We start from the raw sequence: 16,715 nt of genomic DNA on the forward strand, positions 1-16,715 counted from the left end.
TTTATTTTGATCATCTTTGTCCACCCTTATTAGTTCTTGGCTGTTAACTGTAGGTAGACGTTGTAAATCCGGCAGCCTTTGGTTGCTGCAATCACCTTGGTTCAATTCCGCTCAAGGAGCCACAAACAAGAACTCCACCGTGTCCTCAGAAGAAAGGGCATTTTTACCTTTGAACCAAAAAGAGGGGGGAACAAATCAGAAGTATCACATCCTGAGGCTAATTAACTATAAGACATTTTTAATTATGACTACTGTAATTTGACACCATTTGAAATAACCAGCTCAGAGACACTAAAGATTTCACAACATTCATTGGTATGTAACAAAACTACTATTGTATGGGTTTTTTGTATTGCTGTTAAGTATTGTTTTGTGTGTATGTGTGTGTGTTGGAACCTCCTGGGGACATGTTATATTTTGAAGTGATTAAACTATTTAATTGTGTGTCTATATTTTGGAATGGAATTATTTCTTCATTAAAAAATCTTTTTAAAAACACTATAGCTTGTGTATTTTGTTCCTTTGTTTCCGTGAATTTCCTAAAGCAACATGAGGTTAGTCTGTTCTAAGGAGAAAGAGGACAAGTCAGTATTTGCAGCATGAAGCATGGACCACCCATTGAGGATCAAGCAATTGAAGCCAAATACCTCACCTTTTCCTGCCTTTGGGGATGCAGGTTTTTTTTAATGAGATACTATTCTGCTGCTCAGGGAAAGCCCTGTTGTAATTAACATAAATCCATACACCTTCGCCTTTCTTCTCTTCCTCTTCTTTCTTCTTTCTTTTCTCCCCCAAATTCCAAATACTGGGAAAAAATAACTAACATTTGTGTAATCCTTTACAACTTTAGAAGAAACTGCCTTATTTACATTTAATCCTCACAATACCCATCTGAGGAGTGCTTAGTCTTCCAGAAGTATAACCTAGGGAGCTGCCTTTGTTCTGAAAATATCTGCAGACAAGGCTGAGATGGAAAGAAGACTAGGCATGCCATCAAACAAGAAACAGAGGGAAAACACGAGAAATTTCCCACTTCTGAGAAGAAGCTGCACTTTTCGGAGGAGTTTCTGAAATTAGGCTTCTCCCTCTATCCAGGGCTATGAAGACTTCACCTCACCCCTGCTAGATCTGGCATTGGTCAAGACTAAGATTCATCCAAGGAGTTGTGCTCAATTCCTTGGCTTTGGTTTAAGTCCTACTGCTGTCTTCTGGTTGCCCTAGCAACACATATTAAAGTTTGCAAATTTTTTGTTCTAAACATTATCTGAGCTAGTAAAGGAGAACTGGGAGGCAATAGAAAGGTGAAAAGAGATTTTCAGTATCAAATTTTTTTCTAAGACATCAGATCCTGAAGCAAGACTGTGATATACACCAAGAACCAGCACAACCCAAAACATTCCCCTAAGACTTCACTGGCATAGTCAGGAGTAATGGGGCAGGTCTGGTTGTCCAACACTGGAGCAGCTTAGGGCAAGAACCTTGTCCCGGTTTGTAGCCAACTTGGGAACAATGGTCCTCCGAAAAACAAAATCCTTTATAGTCCTTTTAAAAATGCTGGCTTTGGGGAGTTAGTGCATGAGAAAAGAGTAATGTTTCCCCTCTACTGCAAAGAGAGCCGAGAAGCCTCTTTGTTGTAGAAGGATTCAAATATTTTAACAGGATAATAAGAAGAGTATAATTTTACCAGAAAACCTAAACTAAAGCTAAGAAAAGATACTGAAAACCGCATGTAAAACATAACTTCCTAGTTCTCACTGTCCACTACAAACGAGCATACTTGTTCAACAACAAAGACACATTTTTCCCGCCATTGTACAGGGTACAGTACATTGTAGAGTACAGGTACTGTACATTGTACAGTACGTACAGGGTCTCTGTACGTACTGTAAACATTAAGTGGTGTAAGAGACAGTCTTCAATTTTCTTTTTTTCTAAAAAAGCACAAAGTCAGGAGGTGGAGAAAAGGGAACCCTCATACACTGTTGGTGAGAATGTAAACTGGTGCAACCACTATGGAAAACATTAAGGAGGTTCCTTAAAAAACCAGAACTACCATAGGACCCAGCAATTCCACTCCTGGGCATATAGCTAAAAAAAACCAAAAACATTAATTCAAAAAGATACATGCACCCCAAAGTTCATAGCAGTACTATTTACAATAGCCAAGATATGGAAGCAACCTGAGTGTCCATCAACATATGAATGGATAAAGATGTGGTATATATCTATATCTATATATATATATATATATATATATATATATAATGGAATACTACTCAGCCATAAAAAAGAATGAAATTTTGCCATTGGCAGCAACATGGATGGACTTGGCATTATGCCAAGAGAGATAAGTCAGACAAAGACAAATACTGCATGATATCACTTACATGTGAAACCTAGAAAATACAACAATCTAGTGATTATAACAAAAAAGAAGCAGACTCGCAAATATAGAGAACAAACTAGTAGTTACCAGTGAGGAGTGGGGGGAGGGCAATGTGGAGGTGTGGGAGGTACAGAATTTGGGGTATAAAATAGGCTACAAGATATACTGTGCAACACAGGGAATAGAGCCAATGTTTTGTAATAACTGTAAATGGAGTATAACCTTTAAAAACAAATTTTTAAGGGCAAAGTTGTTTTTCATATTACTACTTAGCATAAAGCTAAATTGCAAATCTGTGATGGTGAGTAGTATAAAACTAACAGAATTTATTCCAACACTGTAGCCTCATCCTGGCCTGGCCTGATGAAAGGATTAAGCTTTGTAAATAATTGCTTGGTTACTTGTCTTACCAGACACCACGCTGGTGGTGAGCAGGGTCCGCATTCATGTAGAACATCACCGAACCCAATGCCTCGTACAAAGTAGCTGAGCAATAAATATAGAAGATATTGAAAAATAAGGAAGACACACCATTCCTCAGGCTACTCTCCTAAATATCAGTAGTCACAGCCAGGACTTTTAATGGAAGCTTTGGAAGAGGTGAAAGTCTATCTGGAATAGACTCTGGTAAGCACCGGAAGTAGGAAGTTGCGGGGCACGCCTGTGCTCCACAGCCAGATGGAAGTGATGCTGGTTCTGAGAAGTGGAGGCGCTGATTTGTATGCTGATCTCCGGGCTGCAAAAGACCTGATAACAGAGCCAGGACTCCTCTCAGAAAGTGAGTCAGCAGTTTGCCTGAGACTGACCCAGTTTTGCACTGAAAGCCAAGAGTCCTGAGAAATGTCTCAGTCCCAGTCAAATCAGAGGGACTGATCACCCAAGAAAGCAAGCAAAGAGACACTCCAGCATCAGGCAGGAATAAGTCTCAGGTGAATTCTGCATCGTAAAGCAAGTAAGATATTCTCCTACAGTGGGACATTTAGAGAACAGAAAATGCTTATTTTACCATGAAGGTATCTTTCTAGTCAAAAGTTTAATGTTTAGCAGGACTGCATTCTGATGCCCCTCCAGGATGATATTAGCTGCAGAATTCACTAAAATGAGAACATCCGTGGGTTTATTCACTTTGGGGGTTTCTGAAATGAGATGACCTATGGATAAGACTTGTTCAAACATCTAGATGCTGAGGAGAATCTGCAAAAGTCAAGTTGAATTTTGGCATAGCTGATAGTGAGCTGATTTTTTTTTTTAAGGCAGTGATTGACTTTGTGAATCCACATATTCTTGAGGCTACCTCAGAAATTTTGACCAGGTCATTAACTTGCCCTCCCATTTCTTTGAAAAGAGGACATTTTTCAGTTCATCTAAGAGCAGAATCAAATTCTTTAGACATGAGATCAGAGGGAGGGGCCTAAGGTAGCCCTGTTTTTGCCATTTCTTTGTTCTATCCTTTCTCTCCACTGTAATCTCAATGGGGTGTTGGAACAGACTCTGGAAATAACCATATAAGCTTGGACTCTACAGAGGAAACGCAACCTGCCTCTTAGAGATTTTTCCATTTATTGAATCAAATACATTCTGTAAAAGCTTGTGTTCTCCATTTAAAAAGCACCACTTCATGATGTAAAAAATAAATAAATAAAATAAATAAAAAGCACCACTTCATAGGTATAACTGAATCACTTTGCTGTACGCCAGAAACTAACAAACACAACATTATAAATCAACTGTAGTTCGATTAAAAAATAATAATAATAAATAATGATAAAAAGCACCACCTCAATATTTCTGGAATAGCTACTAACATATAGTAGGATTTGTATATCATTATAGAACATCCCTATAGTGCAATTTCTGGAAGAAACTTGTTCTAACATATTTTCTTTTAAATTCTCTAAATAATTGAAAGTTTGAAATATGTAATAAGCAAATTCTGGTGACCCAAAGAAACTATAGAACACACCACAAGTTACATGAAAGGTCCCCACCACTTCCTGGGAGAGATGCTTCAGCAGTTGCCTCAAGTTCACCTCTGACTGAACTTTCCTCCTTACCAGAATTACTCATTCAGTTCAATAGCAATTGCCAATAAAGAAATCTGGGGCTGTAGACTTACACAAGTATAAATCAGTCTTATATCAGTTTTACTTAGCTTTATGTTCCAAATAGTGTGTATTCTTTGAATGTAATATATATACATATATATGTATATATATTAAAAATCTTGATATTTTTGTATCAGTAGCAATATTCTCCTAATACATGCATCAATACATACCCATTCATTATAGCAACCAAAGGCCATTGTTATCACAGTGCTGACATGGGTGGGACCCACTGTTTTCCTTGTTTGTAAATCATCAACAGATCTGACCCTTTGGGGTTTTTTTGTTTTAATTCCACTCTTTTTGGCTAAAAGAGAGCATTTACAAATACAAGGAGGAGGGCTTGATGTTTATATTTCAATGTTAGACTGGTGATTAGAAAATATTACTAAGATCTGTAAATTACCCACAGATTGACATGGGAGCTATTGGATTGTGGAAGGACAATACATGACAAGTCCTCCCTGACTGGAAGGTGATGGGAAAGCTTGAATTAAAACATGAGAAATGCCAGGAAAGAGGAAAATATGTGCTGGAATAATCATGTTTATTCTCTCTGAAAACATATATCCCTTGTGAATTATTTGTAACCATAACCTAAATCCTTGTATTTCCCACGAATCAGCACTTACTGAACAAACATAAGAGGATAAGTGACTAGCATTCCCCCTCTAGGAACATCTGCTTCCAAAGGAAGTTTGGCAGAGTCTACAAGTGACATCAGACTGCCAGGCACAAAGATTACGATCTGGTTAATTCTTGCCCTGGTATTCCTACCTCTGGGGGGAGCCTGGTCTAAATCCACGAAAGCCAGAGCTTGAAATGGATTACTGTACATTCTCACTGGAAAACAAACAAAAGGTTGGAAGCCGGAAGTGCTCAGAACTAGCATTTCACTGAGTCTCTTAAATATTTATACTCAACATCCCACAAAATATACATTTGTAAAGATGTTTGGGAAAATAAAATAAAATTCCAAAGAGAAACATTTCCAGTCATGCTGTTTACCATCTACAAATATTTGCTGAATAACTCCCTTGAAATGTGAGAAGCCACCAGACTTTTTATGGCCCAAAGCAGGTCCACGTTATTCACAGAATAGTTATACTTCAGACACCTCGTTGGCTAACTGGGATTTCACAGGATCCTATAGTTACTCTCTGTTCACCAGCTTTGACTGAGTCTTCAGAAATTTGGTTAAGAAAGGATTTTGAGTGAGCTACCTGGGCCAGGAATTCCAACAACCACTTTTGAATGAGATGACTCATTACCAGCGTGAACATTTTTAATATGGATGGAAGGAGAGAACATTTGGGTTTGGTTGTCACTTACAAAACAGTGGCTTAAGGAAAAGTAACTCCTTTGAAATTAAGGTTTCACGGATAAGACAGACTTTACCCAAAGTTAATTCAAAACAGAATTAAGCAAAACACTTCACTGAAGTCAAGTGAAAATCAGTCTTAAAAGCCAAAAACAAAGAGGGAGGAGGGGGCGGATAGAGAGGAATGCAGCCTGTGTCATTGCTCGGATCCACAGGAAGAAGTGATGATGCTCCCAGCATTTGTTCTTTTCCGAGGTCAGAACTGGGTGAGTTGAAGAACCAGGATCTACCTTACAGATCTTTCTCTGGATGACATATAATCATTTTGTTGTATTCCAACTGTTGAATTACTATGTTTTGGTGTCAACATTTCATGAAGTCAGGTGATACACTGAAAAATAACGTGGTTCTGGGAATCAAGAGAACAGGATGGTAGGCTGGGGTATTTGATCCTATGCAGGTCACTTAACGTCTCATTCCCAACCAAATTCTCATTGAGGGTACGGATGCCTATTTTCATTTCTTTACAGATTTATTGTGTGATCAAATAGAGTCATATTATAAAATATAAATATAATCACATAGTAATTTATAGTAATATGAATGAAAAGCATTATGAAAAAACATATCAGTTCTGGCAGTTTATCTTAATTTTTTACATTCCGAGAACTTACTGTGATCAATTCCCTTCACCTCTTCTAAGAAGTCAAGGGCACTGGTTCATTTCAACAAATGACGATATTCTTCAACTGATCACCATAGAAAAACGGGTCTGTTCTGCAGACACCAATCAACAGGTAGCATCCCTTGCCTACTGACAAGTTACCGGCCCCGCCCCCTCACCCTCCCTTCCAGTCCTCACTCAGTCAAGCAGTTAGGGTAAAGGTTACAGAATTGCAGCAGTTTCCTCTAACGTTCGAGATTAGGTTACCTTGGTCCCATAAACCGGGGACCCAATGTCACTGTTAACCAAGAAGCTGAAGTAAACTGCACAGTGATTACACTCGCCCTCCTCCTGTGATTTGACAGGAACTGCCCAACTAGAACAACAAAAAAGAGAGAGACAGAGAGAGAGAGAGAGCGCACACACAGGAAAATCTGACCCAATGGCAAAGGAATGTTGTCCCCCTCCTCCAAGTTAACACAAATGTGTATCTCGTTATGAAAGAATGGCCCAGAATGGTTAGCAGGTAAGGAGCCTGCTGACCTGTCACTCACCAGCCGCGAAGTTTCAACAGGAACTCAAAGGACATCTGAGTAGAAATGATAGAGGGTTTTTTGTTTTTGTTTTTTTCAGAGTGAGGTATTGAAAGCTGGCTCCCATTCCATGGCTATGGGCCTTCCTTTAAATACAAACAGCAGCAAGAGCTGAGAACGACTGCCATTCTTGAATGCCAAATAAACACAAAATGACAAGCACAGATTTTTGGCTTTCTATTAAAGTTTGGTTTTTTCAACAACCCTTTTTGTTGCCTCTGAAGACAATGGTCTCAGTGTTTCTGAGCCAGATCCTGGAACTCTGAGCAGAGCCCGCCTTGCCGCACCCAACCCAGTTCACTCCGCAGGCAGGGCTAGTGTCCCCTTTGGGTTTGACAGCGAGCCATCTCTCCCCTCCTGGCCCACTGCTGCAGAAGGATTTGTTTATTGAAACGAAAGAGGAGTGGTATCTGAAACTTGGAATTTGCAGAGGCCCAGGGTAGTTTGATGAGGGAGGTGCTCAGTGGTTTCTACTTGTTTGGGAAACAGTAGCTTAATCGTGAGTTCTGCAATGGGCTCAGTTGGAGACAGTTGAGGATTTATCCACTTCGTTAGTTCATTGCAGGTTTAACTTTTTTAATTGGTGTTTATCATTTGGGCTTTATGTCATTTAGGGGTAGCAATAGTTGACTAAAGTAAATGGAACCAGTGGACTTTTTACTCTCTTTCCCATCCAGCAGTTAAAACAGCCTCCAACTTCCCTTCCATGGCTGAGTAAATGCTTCAGGTATTTACACAGGTATGTATCTCAGTGCAGACATGTTGGCCACCCAAATAAGAAGCTGTCAAGTCATGTATGTCACCTCCTTCCCAAACATTGCCATTTTTTGAGGCTCCACATCAGGATTTCAAAGTTGTGTAGTAGAAACACTTGAATACTGAGGTCACTTATTTCTTACTCTTTCCTTATAATCTCACAAAGGATTCTCTGCTGATTTTTAACCTCAAAGGGGAGAACTGGATTCAAAATGGCCCACTAATATTTTACTTATTATTATTTCTATAACATAGTTAATTTCTCATTCTCGTTATTTGCTTTGATAAGTTTAGCAAGTTATTAAGAGAAATGATTTCAGCATAAACGGTGACACATGTTACAAGGATTCTATCGCCTCCAAATCTGTGACAATAATAAAATAATAGACTCATAGACATAGAAAACAAACTTATGGTTACCAAAGAGGAAATGGGGGGCAGAGGGATAAATTAGGTTGGGAGTAACAGGAAAAAGAAATAATACAGTGTTTGTAAACCACTTGGTAGAGCTGGACATAGTATTGTCTTATTGAAGCTCAAAAAGAACACATTTATTCTTCTTCAAGTTCAAACAGCTATTTTGTGCCAAATTATAGCTCCTTCTCTTTCACAGTATGAGAGTTGAGTCACCATAACAATTATCTGAAGAGGTCATTCTCAGCATGCCTTCCATTTATGTATTCATTCATTCATTTATTCATTCACTTTTTTACTTATTTGCTTATTTATTCACTTATTTATATTAGGAGCAATTTTTTTCTCTCTTACTTGCACTATCAGTCTTGGAAAACTTGATAAAACAGTCTAACACTTAAAGTATAAGAAACAGTAATGCAGCCATTTCTCAAGGATGTTGTGAAGGATAGCTAACAAAAATTAATAAGACACTTAGCAACAACATTGTTCTAAGCAATTTTACAGACATCCATAGCTTGTTTCAATGGAATATATCTGTCCTTCTCATATTAATCTATTTCCAAATCAAATTTCACTAGCTCTAAGGAAGCTAAATGCATTCTAAAGAAGGCACTCTTTATAATTCTACCAATTCATTCAGCATTTGTGGTAGAATCATAATAATTCACTTCACATATGCAAAGAATTCTATGCATCAAAATTACATTGAATTTTTTTTTAAAAAAAACAGCATTCTACATAACTAAAACTCAGTTCGCTATATCCTTAAATGAAGGATTCATTAGGGAGATCATTTACTATCAGAAGTTCTTAATATCCATACATTAATTCATGAAGACAAAGAGAGAAAATAGAAGCTGCTGTTATTAAAAGATATGCATTCTCTGACTATACATTCTATACTTTTTCTGTGCAAACCCAAACTAAACTCTGGATCTGATGGATTAAAAGGAAGCTGTAGTTTCTACATGAATCTGATGAACTATGGACCAGAAGTTTCACAGACAACCAAATACTTCTGCTGTGTATGCTTTACAAATACTCTATTAATTGTTCCCCAGACAGTATTTTCTGAACAAAAGAAAACAGCAGGCCCCAAACCATAGCCATGAGCTAGGGTTCCTCAGCTTTCAATGTGTTCAGAGGCCTGAGCAAGAACAAGTGATTACTTGTAGATAAACTTCACATTGTACAATACTCCAGTTTTCCAAACAAAATGTCAGGATAGGATGAGAGAAAAAAAAATCTGAATGTTTGCTAGACTTGTCATCACTGGTGATACAGGTTTAATACATATTTGGGCCTAGAAAACTTTAATAAGTCAACAAAATTTTCCTTAGGCATGGCCTGTAATTAACAGGAGGGTGGGGTGACAACGCAGAACTCAAGCCCGGACGTCAACAATCTGAAGGAGGAAAAAACTGATGAGACCATAATTTTTTTTTTTTTTTTTTTTTTTTTAGAATTCTTCTTTTCCTAAACACTTTCTTTCAGACTCAGCCTAATTTTGTTCATTTCTGGGACTCTGACTTTTGCACTTACTAAAGAAAATATAAAAATGCAAACAAAGAATAAAGTATACTTTTGAGGAGAACAGCATTCACTTAGGAATGCTAGAAATATCACTGAAGTATCATTTTGAGGTGAAAAAATACCCTAGAAAGTCAACATGTAGCTCTTCCAAAATCGTTCCCACAGATCTAATGTGTAAATCCAGTTTATTTGTGTTGTTTGTATGAATAGTGTTCATGCAAAAAAGGAAAATCAGAGCCCTATACAACTAACCTCTTTTTTTCCACAATAGCCTAAATTCTAGTAAAATTAAACTTGACTGTAAATAGTTTCAAAAACCAAGGGAGGGGGCCTCCCTGGTGGCGCAGTGGTTGAGAGTCCGCCTGCCGATGCAGGGGATATGGGTTCGTGCCCCGGTCTGGGAGGATCCCATGTGCCGCGGAGCGGCTGGGCCCGTGGGCCATGGCCGCTGGGCCTGCGCATCCGGAGCCTGTGCTCCGCAACGGGAGAGGCCACAACAGTGAGAGGCCCGCATACCGCAAAAAGAAAAAAAAAAAAAACAAGGGAGGGGAAGGGTGGTGATGAACACAAACTTCCCAAAGTTTCCTGCTGCGCACTTGTATTTGATGCCACCAACAGTTTCCTATTGTCTTTCTTCCTTTCTTTTCTTAGAAACTCTCTTTAGAAATCCCTACATGTCCCATCCCCCCACGACCCCTTGGTCTATGCACCCAACCTGTGGGTACCATCAGTACCATCATCTTTGAAGTGAGCCTCTGCTTTTGCTCTGGGTTGCTGTGTCAAGTACTACCGGTTAATGAATTTTTTTAGGCAAAAATATGGGAGAAACTGATAGAGGCTTTGATTATTTTTTCTTTAGTTAAATAAGACAAAATTTTTCTCTCTGGATAGCCATATAAGAGACTTAAACTGATTAAGACTATGCTCTTTTAATTACATTTCCTTCCCTAAACACCACCCCTAGCAAAACACTCTCAAATCTTAATCTCAAAATCTCTTGTGTTCCCTAACCTAGCAGGTTGTAGTCTTGTTCCCAGAGGGGAGGTTCTCGTCTCGGGGCAGAAAGGATTCAGAGATGGGATGGGGAGGCCAAGAAAGTAAAGTGAAGATTTAAGCAATACTACATTCAAGAGGAGAGCAGGCTGTCTCAGGTGAGTAGCTGCGCTGAGTGTCTTTGGCAAGCCAGTCATGTGGGGTGTAGAAACGAAGGGGCAGAATATTCATCAGGGAGGCAGGGTTTGGGATCCTATTCCCTGATTTTCATCCCAGCTCCACCTTCCCGAGGGGAAGAGGGATTTTTGTCCTTATTTAGTCTTGATGGGAAGTGTCATGGCATTGGTGCATGATGGGAACTTCTTACCTGTGAGGCTTATTTTATTTAATGAGAGCATAATGAGCAAAAAGTTACATTCAGATGCCGGAGATTCCCACCTTTTCCCACCTTTCTTTGTCTTCCTCCAGGACACTTATCAACGCAAAACGTGTGGTTTCCTGTCAGTCTAGAGGTTCCTGCTTTTCTTTGTCTGCCCAAGGACACCTGCTGTTTACAAGATGCATGGTTTCCTGCCATCTGGCCAGTACCCCCTTTCTCTGCTCATATCTAACTACGTGCTTCCTTTAACATTCCCCCCAAACTCAAGAAGTCTGGACCCTTAAAATCTTCTAAGGGGCAAAGGGTCAACAGTCCATCTGCTGTAACTGCTTCAAGGTGAGCATGGGCATTGTCCCTACCAGTGGGTCCAGATCTCATTGACACCTGTCAGAGATAGGGGTCTTGGGGTTGTTTACAGTGGTGGAGATGGAGAGTGGAGGGTACAAGGACGCAGCAACATTCTCCAGTGGGTGTTGATGGCCCTCCTCTTCAAGTGGGGTGGGTTGAAATCCCAGATGTAGTATCATCTGAAGTTGGAGGTTTGGGGGGTTTTTTGTTGTGCTTTGTTTTTGTTTTTGTTTTTGAAGTCATGGGTTTTTTTTTCCCTTGGCACCTCAGGTTTTGATACAGCAGATCTAACAGGCAGAAATTGGAGTATACCTGACTATACTCATGTTTTGCTGTTAACCCCATCATGTCCCCCAAGGGGGCAGAGAGTCCTGAAAGACTTAGGTCTTCTGGGGAGGCGTGGCTTCAGGGGCAGATCCAACAGTCATATGAGTCAGTAACTTCTGCATTGGCGTTCATGGTGTCGGATAGCGGATATCTGTAAGCTGGAGCTTTAACAATCTGAATAACCAGGAGGACCGTTAGGGAGGGTGTGGTTAAAAGAGACACGACTTCACAAGAAGCAAAAGAACAGAGAAATGAAGAGTTTACTGGAAAGAGAAGGTACTGACACCTGGAAGGGAAATTATTAGCCTCTTTTAAGATGATTTTTATAGAAGGAAAACTTGTGGAGCTGGGGTCCAGGATCCAAGAGGAACTTACTCACCACATCCAGAGGCAGCAGAGAAGCAGCCAAAAAGCAGGGAGCTCGAGGAGCCCAAAGGCAAGAGATTTGGAACTTGCATTTATGATGGTGCTATTTAAAGTATCCTTTAAGAGAGATTGGTTCAGGATGGTGGAGTAGAAGGACGTGCACTCACTCCCTCTTGAGAGAGCACCAGAATCACAACTAACTGCTGAATAGTCATCGAGAAGAAGACACTGGGACTCACCAAAAAAGATAGCCCACACCCAAAGACAAAGGAGAAACCACAATGAGATGATAAGAGAGGTGCAATCACAATAATATCAAATCCCATAACCACTGGGTGGGTGACTCACAAACTGGAGAACAATTATACCACAGAAGTCAACCCACTGGAGTGAAGGTTCTAAGCCCCACATCAGGCTTCCCAAACTGGCAACAGGAGGAGGAATTCCCAGAGACTCAGACTTTGAGGGCTAGTGGAATTTGATTGCAGGGCTTCGACAGGACAGGGGGAAACAGAATCCACTCTTGGAGGGCATACACAAAGTAGCTGGCACATCAGGACCCAGGGGGAAGGAGCAGTGACCCCATAGGAGACTGAACCAGACCTACCTGCTAGTGATAGAGGGTCTCCTGCAGAGGTGGGGGGTGGCTGCGGCTCACCACAGGGACAAGGGCACTGGCAGCAGAAGTTCTGGGAAGTACTGTTTGACATGAGCCCTCCCTGAGTCCGCCATTAACCCCACCAAAGAGCCTGTAGCCTCCAGTGCTGGGTCACATCAGGCAAAACAACCAACAGGGAGGGAACTCAGCCCCACCCATCAGCAGACAAGCGGATTAAAGTTTTACTGAGCTCTGCCCACCAGAGCAGCACCCAGCTCTACCCACCACCAGTCTCTCCCATCAGAGAGCTTGCAGAAGCCTCTTAGATAGCCTCATCCACCAGAGGGGAGACAGCAGAAGCAAGAACTACAATCCTGCAGCCTGTGGAACAAAAACCACATTCACAGGAAGATAGACAAAATGAAAAGGCAGAGGACTATGTACGAGATGAAGGAACAAGATAAAACACCAGAAAAACAACAAAATGAAGTGGAGATAGGCAGCCTTCCAGAAAAAGAATTCAGAATAATGATAGTGAAGATAATCCAGGACCTTGGAAAAAGAATGGAGACAAAGATCGAGAAGATGCAAGAAATGTTTAACAAAGACCTAGAAGAATTAAAGAACAAACACCTAGAAGAATTAAAGAACAAACAAACAGAGATGAACAATACAATAACTGAAATGAAAACTATACTAGAAGGAATCAATAGCAGAATAACTGAGGCAGAAGAACGGATAAGTGACCTGGAAGACAGAATAGTGGAATTCACTGTCATAGAATAGAATAAAGATAAAAGAATGAAAAGAAATGAAGACAGCCTAAGAGACCTCTGGGACAATATTAAATGCACTAATGTTCTCATTATAGGGGTCCCAGAAGGAGAAGAGAGAGAGAAAGGACCCGAGAAAATATTTGAAGAGATTATAGTCGAAAACTTCCCTAACAAGGGAAAGGAAATAGCCACCCAAGTCCAGGAAGCACAGAGAGTCCCAGGCAGGATAAACCCAAGGAGAAACATGCCGAGACACATAGTAATCAAAGTGACAAAAAATAAAGACAAAGAAAAATTATTAAAAGAAACAACGGGTCTTCCCTGGTGGCGCAGTGGTTGAGAGTCTGCCTGCTGATGCAGGGGACACGGGTTCGTGCCCCAGTCTGGGAAGATCCCGCATGCCGCGGAGTGGCTGAGCCCATGAGCCATGGCTGTTGAGCCTGCGCATCCAGAGCCTGTGCTCTGCAACAGGAGAGGCCAAAACAGTGAGAGGCCTGCATACTGCAAAAAAAAGAAAGAAACAAGGAAAAAATGACAAATAACATACAAGTGAACTGCCATAGGGTTAACAGCTGATTTCTCAGCAGAAACTCTACAAGACAGAGGGAGTGGCATGATATATTTAAAGTGATGAAAGGGAGGAACCTACAACTAAGATTACTCTACCCGGCAAGGATCTCATTCAGATTCAACAGAGAAATCAAAAGCTTTACAGACAAGCAAAAGCTAAGAGAATTCAGCCCCAACAAACCAGCTCTACAACAAATGCTAAAGGAACTTCTCTAGGGGGAAACACAAGAGGAAAAAAGGACCTACAAAAACAAACACAAAATAATTAAGAAAACGGCAATAGGAACATACATATCGATAATTACCTTAAATGTGAATGGATTAAATGCTCCAACCAAAAGACACAGGCTTGCTGAATGGATACAAAAACAAGACCCGTATATATGCTGTCTACGAGACACCCACTTCAGACCTAGGGACACATACAGACTGAAAGTGAGGGGATGGAAAAAGATATTCCATGCAAATGGAAATCAAAAGAAATCTGAAGTAGCAATACTCATATCAGATAAAATACACTTTAAAATAAAGACTGTTACAAGGAAGGACATTGCATAATGATCAAGGGATCAATCCAAGAAGCAGATATAACAATTATAAATATATATGCACCCAACATAGGAGCACCTCAATACATAAGGCAACACCTAACAGCTCTAAAAGAGGAAATCGACAGTAACACAATAAGAGTGGGGGACTTTAACACCTCACTTACACCAATGGACAGATCATCCAACAGAAAATTAATAAGGAAACACAAGCTTTAAAGGACACAATAGACCAGATAGATTTAATTGATATTTATAGGACATTCCATCCAAAAACAGCAGATTACGCTTACTTCTCTAGCGCACATGGAACATTCTCCAGAATAGATTACATCCTGGGAAACAAATCAAGCTCAGTAATATGAAGAATATTGAAGTCATATCAAGCATCTTTTCCAACCACAATGCTATGAGATCAGAAATCAGTTACAGGGAAAAAAACATAAAAAACACAAACACGTGGAGGCTAAATAATACATTACTAAATAACCAAGAGATCACTGAAGAAATCAAAGAGGAAATCAAAAAATACCTAGAGACACATGACACTGAAAACATGATGATACAAAACCTATGGGATGGGCCTCCCTGGTGGCGCAGTGGTTGAGAGTCCGCCTGCCGATGCAGGGGATACGGGTTCGTGCCCCGGTCTGGGAGGACCCGTGAGCCATGGCCGCTGAGCCTGTGCGTCCGGAGCCTGTGCTCCGCAACGGGAGAGGCCACAACAGTGAGAGGCCCGCGTACAGAAAAAAAAAAAAAAAACAAAAAACAAAAAAAAAAAAACCTATGGGATGCAGCAAAAGCAGTTCTAAGAGAGAAGTATATAGCAATACAATCCTACCTCAACAAACAAGAAAAATCTCAACTAAACAATCTAAACTTACACCTAAAGGAGCTAGAGAAGAAGAACTAACAAAACCCAAAGTTAGTGGAAGGAAAGAAATCATAAAGATCAGAGCAGAAATAAATGAAATAGAAACAAAGAAAACAATAGCAAAGATCAGTAAAACTAAAAGCTGGTTCTTTGAGAAGATAAACAAAATTGGTAAACTTTTAGCCAGACTCATGAAGAATAAGCGGGAGAGGACTCAAATCAATAAAATTAGAAATGAAAAGGGATAAGTTACAATGGACACTGCAGAAATACAAAGCATCTTAAGAGACTACTACAAGCAACTCTATGCCAATAAAAGGGACAACCTGGAAGAAATGGACAAATTCCTACAAAGGTATAACCTTCCGTGACTGAACCAGGAAGAAATAGGAAATATGAACCGACCAATCACAAGTAATGAAATTGAAACTGTGATTAAAAATCTTCCAACACACAAAAGTCCAGGCCTAGATGGCTTCACTGGTGAATTCCATAAAATATTAGAGAAGAGCTAACACCCATCCTTCTCAAACTCTTCCAAAAAATTGCAGAGGAAGGAACATGCCCAAACTCATTCTACGAGGCCACCATCACCCTGATACCAAAACCAAAGATGCTACAAAAAAAGGAAATTGCAGACCAATATCACTGATGAATATAGATGCAAAAATCTTCAACAAAAGACTAGCAGACAGAATCCAACAAGACATTAAAAGGATCATACACCATGATCAAGTGGGGTTTATCCCAGGAATGCAAGGATTCTTCAATATGTGCAAATCAATCAATGTGATACACCATATTAACAAACTGAAGACTGGAAACCATATGTTCATCTCAATAGTTGAAGAAAAAGCTTTTAACAAAATTCAACACCCATTTATGATAAAAACTCTCCAGAAAGAGGGATTAGAGGGAATCTACCTCAACATGATAAAGGCCATATACAACAAACCCACAGCAAACATCATTCTCAATGGTGAAAAACTGAAAGCCTTTCATCTAAGATCAGGAAAAGACAAGGATGTCCACTCTCACCACTATTCAACATAATTTTGGAAGTCCTAGCCACAGCAGTCAGAGAAGAAAAGGAAATAAAAGGAACACAAATTGGAAAAGAAGAAGTAAAACTGTCACTGTTTGCAGATGACATGAAACTAT

This window comes from Mesoplodon mirus (assembly GCF_964341445.2).
Source record: "Mesoplodon mirus genome assembly, chromosome: 13".
Taxonomy (NCBI): Eukaryota; Metazoa; Chordata; class Mammalia; order Artiodactyla; family Ziphiidae; genus Mesoplodon; species Mesoplodon mirus.